Below are 19731 nucleotides of genomic sequence, written 5' to 3'. Positions count from 1 at the left end.
CCTACATGTATGTGTGTCATATGTGTGGTCCTCAGCTATTGCCCTTCAAAGGTGAAATGTACAGGATGTCTGTCATTTACATTGTGTGTGTATGGGACCATTGTATGGTGGCCATTACGTTTGTAGTGTATTTTTCTGTGTCCTGATTGTTATATCATTATTGCTCAATGAGACGACATTCTTCTTCTGATATTTCAAGCTAAAGGTGGGCAGAAATGAATAGGCCAAACCATAATGTGGTGTTTGTTATCAGTGTTTATTTACAATAGTGCATTAAGTGGTGATGGTGATAATTATGAAAAGAAATAATTTACAATCTGTTGGCGCCTACGTGCTCCAGCAGCCGTGTTTGGTGGTTCCCCCTCCTGTTGCAGGCCAGCATCCTCCTCTTCTTCGTCTTCAGGCATGTATGGGTCTGGTTCGAGGAGGGGAATGTTTCTTTTGACACAAATGTTGTGCAATATTGCACATGTGAGTATGATCCTACAGACCATCTCGGGGGAATATAGTAGGCTACCACCAGTGATGTCGAGGCAGCGGAACCTTGACTTGAGGATCCCGAAGGTCCGCTCGACAATGCTGCGTGTCCTCTTATGGGCGTTGTTGTATGCCCGCTCTGCAGTAGTACTCGGGTTCCCAAATGGTGTCATTAGCCATGGCTGGATGCCATACCCCTGATCAGCTGAAAGAAAAAAACAGAATGGGATCATGTAGATGTAGCTTGCATTATTGAAAAGACCGTCCATGGCAGTAGTTGTCTTGTGTTGTCTGTGACTCTTTTGTGTACTGATGTGACATCCTATGCTTGTAGGCTATACCATCTGCATTGTGTTTTTACCTTGGCTGAGCAAGTGTTTGTCTGCTAACTGTTTGTCATCAGTATGTTTGGTGATTTTCAGTGCAGTGTGCCCTCCCTAACATTGTGACTTGTGATACAGGTGTCCTTGTGTCTTCACTTGGGGTGAGTAGATAGTTCAATGAAGAGTTTAATTTATAAGTGTTGTTAGCACGTTCATATGGAAGTACCCTGGACATCCCATACCTTTAGACTTAGGCAATGTATTAATGTAAAGGTCATTGTGAGACTTACAATTTGCAAGGTGACATTTCGGCAACCACACTCATTGACGTCTTCACATTAGACTGTACAGTAATTTCCGATGTGTGACAGGTTAAATGGTGAGTTAAGAAACATGGCTAGTGATGTCAGGACCTCAGTGTGTTCCTGTCTAGATGTTGCTGTTGTGGTGTATGTGTTGTGTGCCCTAGAGGGCTGGTGTGCAGTGTATATATAAGTAGGTTTTTGTACTTACCAACAAGTAGTCCATTGCCATACCGTCCATCCTGGAAGTGTTGGTTGATGGTAGAGTGACGGAAGATGAATGAGTCATGTACTCTCCCAGGATATTTAGCCACGATGTTGGTAATCAATCCCTGGTGATCGACTATGGCCTGCACGTTGATTGAATGTGTGTGCTTCCTGTTGCGGTAGAGGTGTTCAGTCGCAGCAGGTGGCACAAGGTGTACTTGTGTGCAGTCAATTGCACCAAGGACGTGTGGGAAGCCACTGATTGCATAGAACCCCTGTTTTGTTTCCTGCTGCTTCTGCAGTGTGTTAGGGAAGCAGATGTGGCGGGGTGTCAGTTGAATGATGGCATCCAGTACTTTTGGCAGAAATGCGGAGAATGATGGTTGGGATATTCCGCCAACCAGGGCACCAGTTGTTTGAAATGAGCCACTTGCCAGCAGGTGAAGTACGGCAAGCAGCTTTGTTTCTGTTGGTATGGTGCGGGGTGTCACCAAAGTGGGGGCCAACTGCTGTTCAATGTTTCGCAGCAGCTGCTGGATGGCCTGCCAGTTCAACCGGTACCTCTGTATGATGTCATGTTCCCTGAGGCCCTGAAGGGTTGTTCTTGGGCGGAATATCCTCTCCTGCCTACTGCGCTGCCTTTGGGGTCCCTGCTGGTGTTGTTGTAGCTGCTGTTGTTGCTGATGGGCTCTGCGTCTGCGTGCACGCTGGATAAGAATCACCTCCATGTCTCCCTGTTGCTGCTCTGCTGCTCTGCTGTTTGTTCTGTGTGTTCTGATTAAATACAGGTGTGTTTGCCCCATTTTAATGCATGCCCTGACCCAGGCATTAAATTTTGACGCAAATCGGGCTGTGCGTCATTTTCTGGCTCCGCCTCCCGTCCGAGCGTCATTTTTGCCGGGAAACATAAATACGACGCACGGCCGTTTGCGTCGTTTTTTGGACGGGAACGCCTACCCTGCATATCATTAACGCAGGGCGGGTTGCCGCATCCAAGAAATGACGCACACAATGGAATTTTGTCATCCGCGGGCTCGGGCGTCAGAGTTTAAATATGGGGCAACGTTTGCGTTGATTGTGCGTCAAATATTTTGACGCACAATTGGCGCAAACGGAGTATAAATATGCCCCTAAGTGTTCCATTTTGTGGTGACAGGATCCTTCTAATACACAGTGGTAGTATCTGGTGGCATGTCAGAGCCAACCTTCAGTGGTGTGTTACAAGACATTCTTTCGTCAAAGATGAGACACATCATCAGCTTCATCCAGTTTCCAAGAAATTAGTATTTTGCCAAAGTGAAGGGCGATTTATATGATTTGGGTGGTACACCACATGTGGTCAGAGCAATTCATGAAACACATATTGCCTTAGTGTGACACTTGACAGAGAACAAGTCTACCACAATCAGAAGAACTTACAATCATCTACCACAATCAGAAGAACTTACATGCAATCATTGTGCAAGTTGTCCTCTTACCTGATTTATACATCTCAAGCATGTGTACCTGTTTCCCAAGATCAACACATGATTACTTTGTACTACGGAACAGCAGCATACCCCTTGAAATGTCACAACCTGGACCTAGAAGTGCCTGGCTTGATAGTAATTAAACTCTGTCATTATAATGATGTGGTAAATTTCTAGTTTAAGAACCTACTATGGGGTTATATATTTTTGCTCAATATATTTTTTATTTCACATAGGAGAATCAGCTTATCCTAACTGAGCATGGTTGTTGGCACCACCGAGGAATCCAACAACTTCAGGGGAAGTCTGCTTCAATGAGGCCCATTGAAGAACATGGAGGCCTGTAGAGAAGGCTTTTGTGCTCCTAAAGGCCAGACTGCACTGTCTGGATAAGACTAGTGGAGCCCTCCTCTACTCCCCCAGTAGGGTGTGTAAAATCACCATGCCATGCTGAATGTTGCACAACATAGCACTACAACAGACTCCTATACATTGCAGAGGGTGGAGACAATGATCAGCAACTGGGAGAGGATGCTGAAATGGCAAATAAAGATGTTAGTGGCGACGAGGAAAAAATTGATGTACATCAAGATATTGCTGACAACTTCTTCACATGAGTGTAAGTATATCTTTAAACAATGTTACACTCAATGTCAAAAGACCTTGTAATATACTGAGCATATCATTCTGTGTGGACGTATTTTATGAATGGATAGTTTGGGAAATTCCAGGGCAAAGATGTTTGGCGATCAATGTTTTGACACATTTAATACTGTGGTCCTTTACTTTGTTTATCTTTGATTGCTGTAAGTAAAAGTGTCCTAATAATTTGTCATTTGTAATGTGTCTATTTTGTTATCCTTCCTATTATGTTTTAGGATACTTCACCATGTCATCTTCAATTGGACATTTCAAAGTTGTCACATTTGCAGGTATATGCTTCTGTTGCAAAGCAAAGGGAATATGGTTGATCCTGTGAAAGACACAGTTTGGATGTACATATCTTGTACAAAGTCAACTTGCACAGTGATTGAATGGACAATTTTGAGATTACATTAGACATGTGTAAATTGACCCATAGCATACTAATCTCCCTTCATATTTGCAAAATCTTCATTTTGTATTAAATGCATGAGGCTGTTGATGTGTCTCGTCATTGTTGAAACAACGTTTTGTAGCACACCACTAAAAATTGTTTGTGACATTCCAACAGATACTGTCATAGTGTATTCGAATGATCCTGTGGCCACAGAATGTAGTAATCCCATGATTTTGGCTACTGGTGTTATTGATTTGGGATTCCTATAAAGAGGTAGGATCTCTTGGTCTTGCTGATGACATGAATCAATATTAGTTTGCCTATTAAATCTGTTTTTTAGGATTATATCCTGTTCTTCCATGGTATCAAAGTCAGGAACAGTAAAAATATGAATTTATTTTACAAACACAAATAAACTAAAAAAAGATAAAACCAAACCTCAAAGGAAGAAAACAAAAAAAGTTGATCATGGTAAATGAAACTGTTATTGTAAAGGCAAAATTGTTTGAAGTCCAATGTACAAAATACATCTGGCATCAAAAAGGTAAATGTATCCAGAAAATAGTCCCCAAAGTGAATGGTAGTGAAACATTGCAGGGAATTAGGTTCTTCATCTCTTGCTGATAGTGTTAGAGTTCTTGATATCCTCACTTGGTGGTCTGAATGAAAGCCTCCTCCTAAGGGGGGGGTTGTCCACAGCTGAAGGGACTGAGGTGATTGCAGGTCTTTCTGCTTTTGCCAGGGCTACCTTTTCTGTGGCTGAGGCAGCTGTATTGTGCCCAGAAGTTATATGGCCACAGAAATGGTTCGATGTTACTGGGAAAGCCCTGCACATATGTTGGTAAATTTCAAACAGCACCCCAGTTAGGAAGCTAAATTAGATTTAAGAGTCTGCATTTCTACATTGTGCTCCCTCTGTGATTGCTTCATGTCCCGGAGCTCTGGACGGACCTGGCCCATAATGTCTTGGGACTGATGTAAGGATCCCAAGACTTGTTCAATGGTGGCCTGTGTGACATTGAACCCAGTGTCCTCACTTTGTTGGCTTGCAGATTCCCTCCCATGAATCCTACCCCCACTACCATGTGCCCTTGAGGCAGTGTGCCCTATCCCACTAAGCCTTGACTGAACTGGTCATGGTTTTGTCTCAACATCAGCCAGGGCTGGAGGGCAGAAGATTCAGGTGATCTTCCTTTAGAAACAGGAAGTGGAGGGTCCATTGACTGAGGTGTTGTAACAGATGAGATGGGAGGTTAAGATGTGGGCTGAGTGAGACTCACTGGAGCTGTCTTCCAAGACAGACCAGATGGACCAGACTCTGTCTTTTTATTCATGAATTGCACAAGTGGACTCCTCACGGAAGGCTTGATCATGGTCTGGAGTGGAGGTATCCTCAGTGGCAGATGGTTGTCCATGTACTCTGGGTGTTGGACCTAATATGAATTACAAGAAAACAAACAGTAAAATCTTGATTATGTATCAACTGTATTTTGAATTAGAAATGCAGAAACCTAAAAGTATGATTAGACCTTTCAGCTTGATTGTGGTAATTATCCAAAGATTATAAATTACACACATGCAAACTTAAAAAAAACATGTGTAGAGATGACCTGAAAAGATAAATATTACTTAGGAAGTGCACATAAAATTTAATACAAATTCAATCCAACTCAGAAGAGAGGAGATATGAAACTTAAAACATTCTAATGACTAGCAGGCTACAATTCAGACAATTATACAACTTAGTAGGATATGAACTTTGCTGAGGAAATTTATTATCATTACATCTTATAATATTCATACAACATAACATGAAATCCATTCCTTAAGTCAATTTGCTTTGATTTGTGTAACCAATTACAATACCTCAACAAAATAACAGTGACAACATTTTAAATTACATAAAATAATCCCATTTCTATTGATTGCAATAATTGGGGTTTGAGAAATGCCTAACATGTTGTCATATGTGTATATACGAAGAAAAAGAGTGAATGGCCAACATCACATTGCAAACATATTTTCCAGATACAAAAACAAGAGATCATGGTATTTGTAGTCCTTTCAATTTGACATTACCAACCCTTGGAAAATTGTAAGTTGAACATTCCTAGTAAAACATATGCAGTGAAGATGTACACACATTTACTAAATTATGACGTGGTTGAAATATGTTAAAAGGTGAAAAAAGACTTACCAGAACCATACCCTCATGGTATAAAAGATGGAGGTTTGAACCTGTTATCTTAATCATCAGGGGCCCTTGATAGACCTTTGTAAAAAAATATTTATCTAGGGATTTTCATTTCTGATTTGTGTTTTGTAACATTAGAGAAGTAATTTAGCAAGGGTAGACATAGCTAAACAAGACTGATTTTTCTGGATGACAATTTTATAAGTGGCGGCTGTGTTGCAGCACTTATTTAATATTTCAGGAACCATGACACCTATATACTTAATTTCGGTGTCAAAACAGGTTCCTGGCCAGGAAGAGACAGAAAATAATTCCTCGGGGCAAACCGTTCACCATTTGCCAAAATTGCAGCTCTATGATGATCTGTTTTTGCCATCATATTGGTAACTTATTTAAAAAAAAAAATTGTTTCAGGTTCACAGTTGATTCAAATTCGTAAACATGAGCAAAGCAGGTAGTAGCAGAGGATCTTTACCTCCTGAGAGAGTGATGCTAACTACAATATTTGAGGACTCCTTCAACAAAGAAAAATGTGTCACATGCCAAACTAATCTAAAAGAAAACCTAACATCAGCTGCAGGTGGACCGAAGAGAGTTTGAAATGCTGCAGAAATATGGCATGAAAAGGTTCACACGTAATTGAAACTGATGGGTGAAGTGGATCAAATATTTTATCATTCTAACAGTAAGTGCTGCAAGTTGTTTATAATGGGAAAAGATGTTGAAAGTAACAATAAAAAAATAGCAAAAACCAGTGAATCACAAAAAGAATCCAAATAATAAAAGTTTCATCCAACCATCCACTACCAAACGTGTCACAAAAAAACAACATTCACAAGCACATAGAGAGTTGGATGTAGCAAAAGAAAGGAGATTATTTTGTTAAGGACATTTTGTTGAATGGTCTTCTTCCAACAAATGCATTATTTGCTGGAGATACTGCAACCAAACCAGTGAACCACAAACTTGTACAAGAGCTTGAAAAAAAACTTTCACCTGAAGAACTTCAGTTTGAAAATGTGTCTTCATTTATAACTGTTGTTCTTGTGCACTATATGTGGCCTATATGTCACAATTACGAATGGCCAAGATGCCATCAACACAAAACTTGGGAGAGGTCATTCAGACTGTTCTACACATATCTGTCAAAGAATGTGAGAGAATCAGGCGAATGTCTATAAGTGGAACAATTTATCTTGCCTGAATCAAAAATTTGACACCTATACCTGTGCAATTTGATCAATTCTGGTCATCAACATCAAACAAGATGAACTTGGAGATGTTAACTCACCAAAACATTGCTGATGCTTCAGTGAACACTGAATTACCAATTAGTGTAAGTGGAATGATTGTCAATGAGAAGTTGGTGCCTGCAGAAATATTTTCAAAAGGTACGGGCCATATTGTTCAAGAACTTAACATCAAATTGAAGGAAGCTGACCTTCATGTTGTGTCACATATTGAGTAGGCTGTTTGAAATGGTTCCAATCGAGTTATTATACTGTCAAATGATACAGATGTTATTATTGTGCTATTTAGATTTGTTGCAATGTTAATAAATCAAAGATTGTCAGTGTTATGAATAAGTTATGGAACAGGGGAGAAAAGACACTTCACCCTGCTTCATATTCTGTACAAGAAACTTCACCCAGAGATACCTAGTGTTCCTATCAAGGCACATATTCTTACAGGTGATGACACTAGGAGCAAAATTGGAATAAAGATTAGAGTCTTAAATGCTGAATCTGTGAAGTTTCTAAAAGGATTTGCTGAGACAGAAGAAGAACTTGACTTTAAAGATGGTAGAAATGTACCTTGCGCATGTGTGGAAAATTAGTTCTGACTGTCACACATTTGGCAATCTTCGGTATAGTGCACCTAAGAGATCAGTCACCCTAAGTGACCTTCTGTCGATGTAATATTCTGTGCGTGGACACCTTAAAAGAGCATTCTACTTGATCAAAAGATGTGTAAATGTTCTGGATCATGCATATGTAGATAAATACACATGTGAGTTTAATTAGGAAGATATTGATTGGGTACTAAAACCAACAAAATTTCTAAAGCCTTTACCCCCAGAACTTACACGTACTTGCAAAACCTGCACTACGAAAAGATGTCCCTGTTGATATGCTCTTCTCAAAAGTTCAGCATTCTGCAATGTACCACAAGTGATTGCAGAAACAAAAATATAAATGTGAACTATGAAAATGTGTCTACAGCAGGAGTGATAAGCATTATTCTTTTCATATTCAGATCATAAATATTGTTTGGTGTATACATAAAAGAGTTAAAAGCCATTATTTTTTGTTTCATTTCCATATATGCCTCTTCTTCCTCTACTGTAACCCATTTTGGAAAATGGCAGAGGGGTCACCCTGAGAGGTTAGTTTCTGTCTCTATCAGACAACTTGACCTCCAAAATCTATATTTTTACGCCTAAATGAAGTATATAAGTCTCATGGTTGCTGAAATATTACATCATCACTGCAGCACATCCGCCATTCTTAAAAATGTTGTCCAGAACAATTCAGCCCAGATCAAGAATGTCTACCTAAGCTAAATCACTTCTTCAAAGATCTAAAAATACACATCATAAATGGAAATCTCTGAACAACAATTTTATTATGGAGGTATATCAGGTGTCTGGGATTATAACTATAGCAAACTACATTCAAACAAACAAAACAAAAAATGCAAGAAATGATCAATGACGTACAACATACATGTTGACCACACATATTGCCAGGTAGTAAAATGAGAGATGACACCCTAACGCTACTAATTTGATGATGACAATTGATATGTGATTTTTAAAATTGGGTTAATATGTTTTTATAAAGGTGTAACACACATTATCAACAGATAACTTAAGACCAAAAACAACATTTATGCTTAGAGAGACATTGATAGTCTCCACTTCATTAGAGATTCCTGTCAAGCCTTCAGGATGTAAGAGCTGCAAAACTTTTTCCTACCGAGGAAATAATTGTAATGGGGGCTGGGAGAACTACCACCAGTCCTCTGGGTCTCTAAGAGATGCTTGGAGGTCAGGGAATGAACTCTGACCCACAGGTCATTCTACATCTTCCTAATTTCCTCCTGTGTGAGCAGTTTGCTTGCTATAGAATTTACTCTGTCAATTACTCTGGACCACATTGACCTTTTCTGGGATATGGTGGTATTTTGTACTTGTGCTTCAAACAATTGTTGCTCTACTCTAATGATTTCATCCACCATGACTGATAATTCTCCCACTGTAAAATGGGAATGTCAGCTCCCTGCCATTATTAGTATATAAAATTGAATGTAATAGAGCATCCACATGTTAAGGGAAAAAAATAAACTACTGAAAAATTAACAGAGGGAGATGAAAGACAACAAGCTGTCTTCTGTGTAATCAATCAATCATTCATTTGTAGAGCGCGCTACTCACCACAAGGGTCTCAAGGCGCTGGGGGGGGAGGGAATGCTACTGCTCGAATAGCCAGGTCTTGAGGGGTTTCCCGAAGGTCAGCAGGTCCAGGTCTGTCGTGGGTAGATGGGGAGGGTGTTCCAGGTCTTGGCGGCGAGGTGGGAGAACGATCTTCCAGCGGCTGTAGTCCTGTGGATGCAAGGAACGGTGGCGAGGTTGGTGGAGCGGAGTTGACAGTTGGAGGTGTAGAAGGTGAGTCGATCGTTGAGGTAAGCTGGGCCGGCATTGTTGCGTGGTTTGTGGGTGAGAAGCTCCGAGGTGATCCGCTTGTTAAAGGGGAGCCAGTGTAGGTCTTTGAGGTAGGCTGAGATGTGGTTGCTGCGTGGGATGTCGAAGATGAGGCTTGCAAGGGCGTTCTGTATACGTTGCAGTCTTTTCTGGATTTTGGTTGTGGTTCCCGCGTAGAGAGCGTTGCTGTAGTCCAGTCTGCTGCTGATGAGGGCCTGGGTGACTGTACTTCTGGTTTCAGTGGGGATCTACCTGAAGATCTTGCGGAGCATGCGGAGGGTGTTGAAGCAAGATTATGAGACGGCATTGACTTGCTGGGTCATGGTGAGCAAGGAGTCCAGGATGAATCCCAGGTTGCGTGCCTGGTTGGTGGGTATCGGTGAGGTTCCTAGAGTGGCTGGCCACCAGGAGTCATCCCAGGCTGAAGGGGTGAAGCCGAGGATCTCCATCTTTTCTGAGTTCAGTTTCAGGCGACTGCTCTCCATCCAGTCGGCGATGGCCTTCATTGCGTTGTGGAGGTTAATTTTGGCGGTGACGGGGTTCTTGGTGAGTGAGAGGATCAGCTGGGTGTCATCGACCAAAGAGATGATGTTGATGTTGTGTGATCAGACGATGTTGGCAAGCAGTGCCATGTAGATGTTGAAAAGGGTCGGGCTGAGGGAGGATCCTTGGGGAACACGCAGATGATCTTGGTGGCTTCAGATCGGGAGGGAGGGAGGCAGACTCTTTGGTTTCTGCCCGTGAGGAAGGATGTATCCAGTCCAGGGCTTTGAGGTGGATCCCTGCATATTGGAGGCATGTGCGTGGGGTGTGGTGGCTGACGGTGTCAAAGGTGGATGAGAGGTCTAGGAGGGGTGAGGCTGCGGTTTTGCCTCTGTCTAGCATGGTCCTGATGTCGTCGGTGGCGGCGATGAGGGCGGTCTCGGTGCTGTGGTTGCTGCGGAACCCGGATTGAGACATGTCCAGAGTGTTGTTGTCTTCAAGGAAGCGGGTCAGTTGACCGTTGACGATCTTCTTGATGACCTTCGCCCGGAAAGGGAGCAGGGAGATGGGCCAGTAGTTCTTGAGATCCCTGGGGGGTTTGGGGTTCTTTAGTACGGCGTGGATTTAGGCATGCTTCCAGCTTTCTGGGAAGGTGGTGGTCTCAAAGGAGCTGTTGGCGAAGATTCGGAGTTGGGGGGCGATGATGGAGCTTGCTTTGTTGAAGACGTGGTGAGAACTGGGGTCGGATGGTGAACTGGAGTGTCTGTGACCTTGCAGTGAAAGAAGGTGGAGAGGGAGTCGGAGAGGTCTTGCGAGGGTGGGGTGAAGTTGGAGCAGGACCTGGGGTTGGCAAGTTCTTTGCTGTAGTGTGTATTGTTGTGGATGCGTTCCTTGTATGAGGATCTCTTGGTGGTCCGGATGAGCTGGTGGTGCCTGTGGATTACGTTCTTGAGGGCAGTGTGGTTGATCTTTGTTTGTTCATGGCACACTTCTTCTCGAGTTTTCGTCACTCCCGTTTGGAGGCCTGAAGGTCGGCGGTGAATCAGATAGCCTTAGTGCTGGTGTGGTTGTTGGAGGGTTTCCTGATCGGGGCGAGGGTGTTGGCGCAGTCGTCTATCCATTGTCTGAGGTTGTGAGTGGCTGTGTAGGGGTTGGTTTTGTTAGGTGGCAGGGCTCGGGAGAGGGTGGTGATCAGTTGGTCTTCAGTGACCTTGTTCCAGCTGCAGCAAGGGATCTGTTATGGGTGGCGGTACGTGGTGGGCTTCTTGAAGGTGAAGTGGATGCAGCAGTGGTCGGTCCAGTGTAGTTCGGTGGTGTGGCTGAAGGTGACGTGGCTGCTGGTGGAGAAGACAGAGGCGAGGTTGTCAAGCAGGGCAGTGGAGTTACGTCATTGGCGTTCTTGAGGTGAAAGTTCAGGTTGCCGAGGAGGATGTAGTAAGTAGAAGCAAGGGTGTGGGCACTGATTACGTCAGTGATGGAGTCACTAAACTGCAGCTAGGGTCCGGGGGGTCTGTAGACGAGTGTGCCTCTGAGGGTGGTGTTGGCATTGATGTGAATCTGGAAGTGTAGGTGTACTGCAGCGTCAAGGGTGTCTTCGGTGTTGGTCAAGATTCTGATGGTGTTCCTGTGGACTATGGTGATCCCTCCTCTCGGTCTGTTGGTGCGGTCTCTGCGGGTGATCTTATAGCCATCCGGGATGGGTATGGCGATGTCGGGTTCCACGAAGAGGTTCATCCACGATTCTGATAGGAAGGCGACGTCCGGGGAGAATGAGATGAGTGGGTCCCAAAGTTCGAAAGCATGCTTGTTGACAGAACGGGTGTTGAGGAGGATGCATCTGAGGTGGTTGCATCCAGTTCTGGTGGGGGGGGGTGGCGGCTCGGGGGCTGGGGAAGCCACAGTCCTGGAAGGAGAATGGTCCGTGGGTGAGCTTAGGGGTGGCTTGGAAGCAGGTGGCTGATCAGCCGGTGTTGAGGGAGTTGGCACTGTAGCAGCATCTAGCGGCGTGGGGATCGTGGGGGGCAGGGGGTCTGGTGCTGGGTACAGTCCAGGCGCAGACAGGCTTGCCTGTGGTGCACCTCTGGTGCGCCAGCGGCGCACCCCCTGAGTGCGCCAGCTACACGGGCCGCACGGCGGCCGCCACTAAGAAGCAGAGGTGGAAGGGAGGAGCAGCTGGGAGGCGGGAGCGGTGGGCGAATGGGGCACGAGGGGGGCGGGGCCAGGCCTCAGGGGATGCAGCGGCACAACTAGGGAAGGGGGAGAGGGCAATGGAGCGCGAATGCTGAGGAAAGGAGAAATGGCTACAAAAGGAAAAAAATGGCTATGGAGAAGGCAAAAAGGATTAAATAAAAGGAGAAAAAGGCTGACAAAACAATACAAAAAGCAGTGAAAAATACAGAATAAACAGACAGTCACAAGGCAGACACACAATACTTATGGCACCACTGGGCACCAGGGATGAGGTGAAGACGGGGTCCTGTGGGTGGTGGAGGGCCTCGAACTTGCAGCAGCAGCGAGGGCGGAGTTTAGGGCATGGGCACAGTCAGGTGGAGCTGCGTGGCGTGGGAAGCCTCTCCTGCCAAAACAAGGTCAAAGGTGACTCAGTTCACCACACAGCGGCCGCAATTAAGAAGGGGAGGTGGGAGGGAGAATGGGGGGGCGCGGTGGGGGGAGCCGCAGGGGACGAAGCAGTGGGACTAGGAAGGGGGGAGAGGGCAATGGAGCGCGAAGGCTGAGGAAAGGAGAAACTGCTACAAAAGGAGAAAAACGGCTAAGGAGAAGGCAAAAAGGCTTAAATAGAGGGAGAAAAAGACTGAAAAAAGGATACAAAAAGCATTGAAAAATACACCATAAACAGTCACAAGACAGACGCACAATACTTGCAGCACCACTAGACACCAGGGATGAGGCGCAGGTGGGAGCCTGAGGGTGGTGGAGGGCCTCGAACTCGCAGCAGCAACGAGGGCGGGGTGAAGGGCACGGGTGCAGTCAGGTGGAGCTGCTTGGCATGGGGAGCTCCCCTGACCGAAACAAGGTCAAGGGTCACCCACTTCACCGAGCAGGGGCCACCATTAAGAAGGGGAGGTGGAAGGGAGGAGCAGCTAGGAGGTGGGGGCGGTGGGTACACAAGGGGGGCAGGGCTGCAGGGGACACAGTGGTGGGACTAGGGAAGGGGAGAGGGCAGTGGAGCATGAAGCCTGAGGAAAGGAGAAATGGCTATAAAAGGAGAAAAATGGCTAAGGAGAAGGTAAAAAGGCTTAAATAAAAGAAGAAAAAGGGTGAAAAAAGGATACAAAAAGCAGTGAAAAATACAGAATAAACAGACAGTCACAAGACTGACACACAAAACTTACAGCACCACTAGTCAGGTGGAGCTGCGTGGCGTGGGGAGCCTCTCCTAACAAAACAATGTCAAGGATCGCTCACTTCACTGCGCAGTGGCCGCCATTAAGAAGAGAAGGTGGAAGGGAGGAGCAGCTGGGAGACGGGAGTGGCGGGTGCACAAGGGCGGCTGGCCACATGGGACTCATCGGGGTGACTAGGAAAGTGGAGAAGGCAATGGAGCATGAAGGCTGAGGAAAGAAGAAATGGCTAGAAAAGTAGAAAAACGGCAAAGGAGAAGAAAAAAGGCTTAAATAAAAGAAGAAAAAGGCTGAAAAAAGCTGTGAAAAATACAGAATAAACAGACAGTCACAAGACAGACACACAATACTTATGGCACCACTAGGCACCAGGGATGAGGTGCAGGTGGGAGCCTGTGGGTGGTGGAGGGCCTCGAACTCGCAGCAGCAACGAGGGCGGGGTAAAGGGAACGGGGGCAGTCAGGTGGAGCTGCGCAGTGTGGGGAACCTCTCCTGACAAAACAAGGTCAAGGATCGCTCAATTCACCGAGCAGCGGGCGCCATTAAGAAGGGGAGGTGGGAGGGAGGAGCAGCTGGGAGCGGTGGGTGAATGGGGGCGGGGACGCAGCAATGGGACTAGGGAAGGGGGAAGAGGGCAATGGAGCACGAAGGCTGAGGAAAGGAGAAACGGCTACAAAAGGAGAGAAATGGCTCAGGAAAAGGCAAAAAGGCTTAAATAAAAGTAGAAAAAGGCAGTAAAAAGGATACAGAAAGCAGTGAAAAATACAGAATAAACAGACAGTCACAAGACAGACGCACAATACTTATGGCACCACTAGACATAGGCTGGTGGAGGGCCTCAAGCTTGCAGCAGCAGCGAGGGCAGGGTATAGGGCACGGGCGCAGTCAGGTGAAGCTGTGCGGTGTGGGGAGCCTCTCCTGACCAAAACAAGGTCAAGGGTCGCTCCTTGGTCAAGGGTTTGCTGTGTAGCAAATTCAGCAGCAAAATTGTGTTGTGCAATGGAATGGCAAAGGATTATTGTTGGAAAAAATTAGTGTTTTGTAGTGTGGTATGCAGTTGTTCACTATTAGCCAAAAGACATCAGGTGTGTGCTGAGAGCATCCAACCAATAGTCAATGACATAGTACATTGTTGAGTGGGTCCCGCAACAGACTCCCACCATCAGAAACCCACCGCGAGAACAACTCCAGCACAGCAGTGAAATCTAAACCCGCCTGGCGCAATCCCACCATCCTGATGGATTTGGAGTAATATTAGCCAGAAAAGGAGTCTGCTGTGTCAGCAGCAGGAAGCTGCTTACACAATAGACTACACTCTGTCGACGTTTATGAAGGTTCAGCCACCATACATCTAAATACAGCAGTCAGAACTCCGTCAGCTTGACGGAGTACTTAAAGCTGCTGCCAAGGAGGGATGGAGGAACTCCCATAAAGATCTAACTAAATCAGGACCTTTATTCTATACAAAAGTCTACACTATACTGCAGTAATCCCTACAAATAAACATGATACTTATTTTTTTTTTTAAATACATGTATTAAAAAAGAAACTGTTTTAAAATATATAGAAAAATATAAATACCTTCCCCTACCTAATACCACTTTGATAAAGTCTACTTTAATAAAGCGGTAATAGGTAGTGAACATCAATAAAGCCTACTTACCTATAATTAGGGCCCTAACCCATAACACAGGTAAAGTGTAATTTTGCAAAGAGAGATATTAACAAATCATATGCTGCATTGTCATCAGAATGTACTGCTGTACACCAAAAACTTATCTTGATATACATGCAAAATATATCATTAAGGGACACATTTATCATTGTATTGTCATGCATGGTGTTACAAGGGTAACACAATATCTCAGTCTGATTTACCAAGCAACACAAGGCCACCATGCATCGTCCTGTGTAGTAAATCTGAAGAAAATAACTGCCTTGCATTAGTTTACACACCATATTCTACATCCCTGCAAAATTTCATGCACATCAATTCAGATATCATTATACTACCAGTACGACACAACACTCCACTGTATAACACACCACTCCATTTCACTGTACAGCACAACACTCCACTCTATGACACGTCAACCCACACTGCAACACACAGTTTTACCCTACAACAGTCTATTCCACTCCAGGACACTCCATGCCATCCCATTCTACAACATGCCAGTCCACTCTACTCGACTGTATTCCATTATATGCTATTCTACACTATGCCACTCCACTACACGCTGTTTCATTCTATAGTTCTTCACTCTGTCATCCCACTATAGACCATTACACTATACAGTATTCCACGCCACATCACTCCACTCTATGCCACTGCACCTTATGCTACCCCAATCTATGCCACCCTACTCACCACTACTCAACTCTATGCTATTCCACTCTATGCCACTCCACTCTATACCACTACACTGTATGACACTCCAGTCTATGCTATTCTACTTTATACCCCTCCACTCTATGCCAATCCACTGTAGGGTATTCCACTGTTTGTTACTCCACTCTACGCCATTCTAGTGAAGGCTACTCTACTCTATGCCACTTCCCTCTATGCTATTGTACTGTATGCCACTCCACTCTACACTATTCTGCTGTATGCCACTCTACTATATGTCACACCAATATGAGTTATCGCATAGTATGTCACTCCACTCTACACCATTCCAATGTATGTCACTCCACTCTATAGTATTCCATTCTATAGCACTACAATCTACAATACATTGTTCAACTTTATGCAACTCCAGTTTATGCCACATTTTGCTCTAAAACATGCCACTCTACTCCGTGCCACTCCACTCTACTGTACAACACACACTGCACTGTACGCAACTTCAGTCAACACCACTTCATTATACATTATTCAGCTGTACACCCCACTACTATATGCCACGCCATTCTATGCCACTCCAATTCACAGTATCCCACTGTGTGCCACTCCACTTCATGGGTCTCAACTCAAAGCCACTTCATTCTATGCTACTGAACTCTGTTGTATTCCACTGTATGTCACTTTACAGTGCACCACTCTAATCTATGCTATTCCATTATACGCATCGCCAGTGTATGTCACTCCACTCTATGCTATTCAACTACATGTATCTCCACTATACACAACTCTTCTACACACCACTACACTAGACATTACTCCACTGTATGCCAGTACACACTATACCACCATGCGCTATGGAACTCCACTCCATCCCACTCTACTCTTCAACACTTCACTCTGCACTGTGTTGTAAGGATAATGTCTTCCAGGGCAGAGACCCCCCTTTTCATTTTAGTTTGAAGAGATATGTAATTCAGCAAGTAACAAGTGATTATTTGCTATTTCATCAAAAGCATGTTTCAGACATGTGCTTTTGTTTTGTAATTCTGAATATGTGGGATAAGCAAGATCAATCAAAAACATGCTCAGTGTTAATTTAGTGAGTATTTCATTTAGAAATGGTTCCAGGAATATTGTAAACTTATAACTGTTTCCCTCCATAATTCAATTGTTTTATCTATTTTATTCACTTGCTTATATGCTTTTTTACTTTAGTTTTGGTTTCTTGAACAAATATATGCAGACTCCATTTTCTGCATGCCAACACTCCATTTTGTCATAGGGCTATCTAGCAAATGGCAGTTTTTCTTAAGTGTAAAACAAGGTGGTATTTATCTTCCTGAAGAACTGTAAATATTTCACATCCTTTTGATCTCTAAATGTGTCATATCCTACCATCAATGATATAGAAAATCACCCCAGTGCAATATCAGTTTAGGACAGGTGGCTTTTTCAAGGTCAAATAACAGCTATGACCCGAACAATGTGGTCTATATTGGCATATTTTTACTGTTTTTGTATATATGCACCAATTTATATATTTCTGTCAAAACATTTCCAAGGTGACATTGCAAATTCCATCTTAAATAAGATACAATATGAAATGACTGCCACTTGGTCACTTTTCACGAGACAAACTTCACCCAGGTCACAGACGTAGACTCAGATCCAGATGAGCACAGTGCCAGATTCCATCTCGATTGGAGAAGCCTGCCTTAAGACTCTCTGAGGCTCTGACATTACTGGTTTCCCTGCCAAAACCGTCTTTTAAAGAGGAAGTCATGCAAGAGGACTTAATTTCCCATCACCTATCAGCATAGGAAGTAACATTAGGGGATCTTCCATCATCCACCTACACAGAAAGTGACATCAGCGAACTTCCCATCATACATCTAGACAGGAAGTGATAATACTGGTTTTCCTCTCAAAAGAGTTTTTAAAAGAAGAAGCCAAGCAAGAGAACTGCATTTCCCATCATGCATCAGCACACAAAATAGCTTCACACCACCCTGCACTCCTCCCCCTTCTAAGACCTACTTAATGGCAGCTGCAGCATAGACGCACAGAGAATGCCGTCAGTGGAGGTGCCTCTGGAGCACCTAAGGCAAGTTTATCTGTGCCTGTTTGTGCCAGGACTTTGCCCGTGGTCAGGAACACTGATCCAATAACTATACAGTGATACTTCTTAGCAATCCTTCAGTCACTATACCCCAGATGCTGTTCCCCCAAACTGCTGCCATGCCACACCTCACACTACTGTAGAATTCTTCACTTCTACCCACTGCCATCTCTCCAGCAGCTCCACACTCACACCCCCTAAGCAAGTACTAACAGCACCCTCAACACTTCTTCCCAACACACACGCCACACAATCACTAAAACCTTGAACCCCACTCTATGCAACACGCCACCACAAACCAGCATGCCAACACCCACTTGCATGCATGCTTCTCAATACATGCTCACTCAGCAATCACACAACTGAAATATTGAACCTGCAGAGTAGCGATGCACCTGACATCCTTTTTATTACAGAGATCTGGTCCAACCCCTTAACAGCTCCCGACATCACCACAGTGTTAGAAATGGGGTCTTTGGTTGGCAGTCAGGTTACCCCCTGTCCAAGCAAGGACCCTCACTCCAGTCAGGGTAAAAGAGAATCACCCTCAGCTAACCCCTGCTTAACCCCTCAGTAGCTTGGCACTAGCAGGAAGGCTTAACTTCAGAGTACTAGGTATAAAGTGTTTGTACCAACACACACAGTAGTTCAATGAAAAGACTACAAAATGACACAACACAGGTTTAGAAAAATAGAGAATATTTATCTAAACAAAACAAGACCAAAAATAGTCTGCATGTAATTTGAAACACAACGCTAATGCTGTTAGCATGGAAATGTACCTGAGTGCGTCAAAAATAAACTGCAAGGGCGAGTGTGCGCCAAAAAGGGCTTGTGATACGTCAATATCACTCACGAGCGAGACCTTGCATTGTTTCTCCTTCAGTCGGTTGGCGTGTGTCATTTCTTCGCTCCGCAGGAGAGCGATGCATTGATCCAGTCAGCACTCTCGGGACCAGGCAGGCCTTGCATCGTTTTTACATGCCCAGTGGTGTTTGCATCAGAAATCCAGCTGCACAATGATCCGATAACAATGCAGCGTGGGTTGCGATCTCACCAGACTCCGTCAGCGATGCTGCGCATTGTTTCTCCAGCCAGGTGCGTTGATCTTTCAGTCGTGCTGCAGGCGAGCATCGTTCTTCAGCCGCAAAGCTGGCGGCACATCGATTTTACAGCCGCAGATCAGAGTTGCGTCAATCCTTTCCCCACATGGCAGTCTGTGCGTGGATTTCTCACTCTTGTCCTGCCAGCCTCTCCTTTCAAGGCCCCAGGAACCACTTGGCAGAGTAGGAGTCTCAGCAGAGGCTCCAGGTGCTGGGAGAGAGAAGTCTTTGCTGTCCCTGAGACTTCCAATGACAGGAGGCAAGCTCCAAATCAAGCCCTTGGAGAGTTCTTCACAAGAAGGAAGGCACACAAAGTCCAGTCTTATCCCTCTTGCACAGGCAGAAGCAGCAACTGCAGGATAACTCCACAAAGCATAGTCAAAGTCAGGTGTGACCACTCATCCCCTCCCTCCTAGCACTGATGCCTCATCAGGAAATGCAGACTACACCCCAGCTCCCTTTGTGTCACGGTCTAGTGAGAGGTGCAACCAGCCCAACTGTCAAACTCACCCAGACAGCGAATCCACAAACAGTCAGAGTCACAGAGATGGTTTATGCAAGAAAATGCTCACTTTCTAAAAGTGGCATTTTCAAACACACAAT

The sequence above is a fragment of the Pleurodeles waltl genome, chromosome 8 (assembly GCF_031143425.1).
Source record: "Pleurodeles waltl isolate 20211129_DDA chromosome 8, aPleWal1.hap1.20221129, whole genome shotgun sequence".
Lineage (NCBI taxonomy): Eukaryota > Metazoa > Chordata > Amphibia > Caudata > Salamandridae > Pleurodeles > Pleurodeles waltl.
This window is presented reverse-complemented; position numbering follows the sequence as displayed.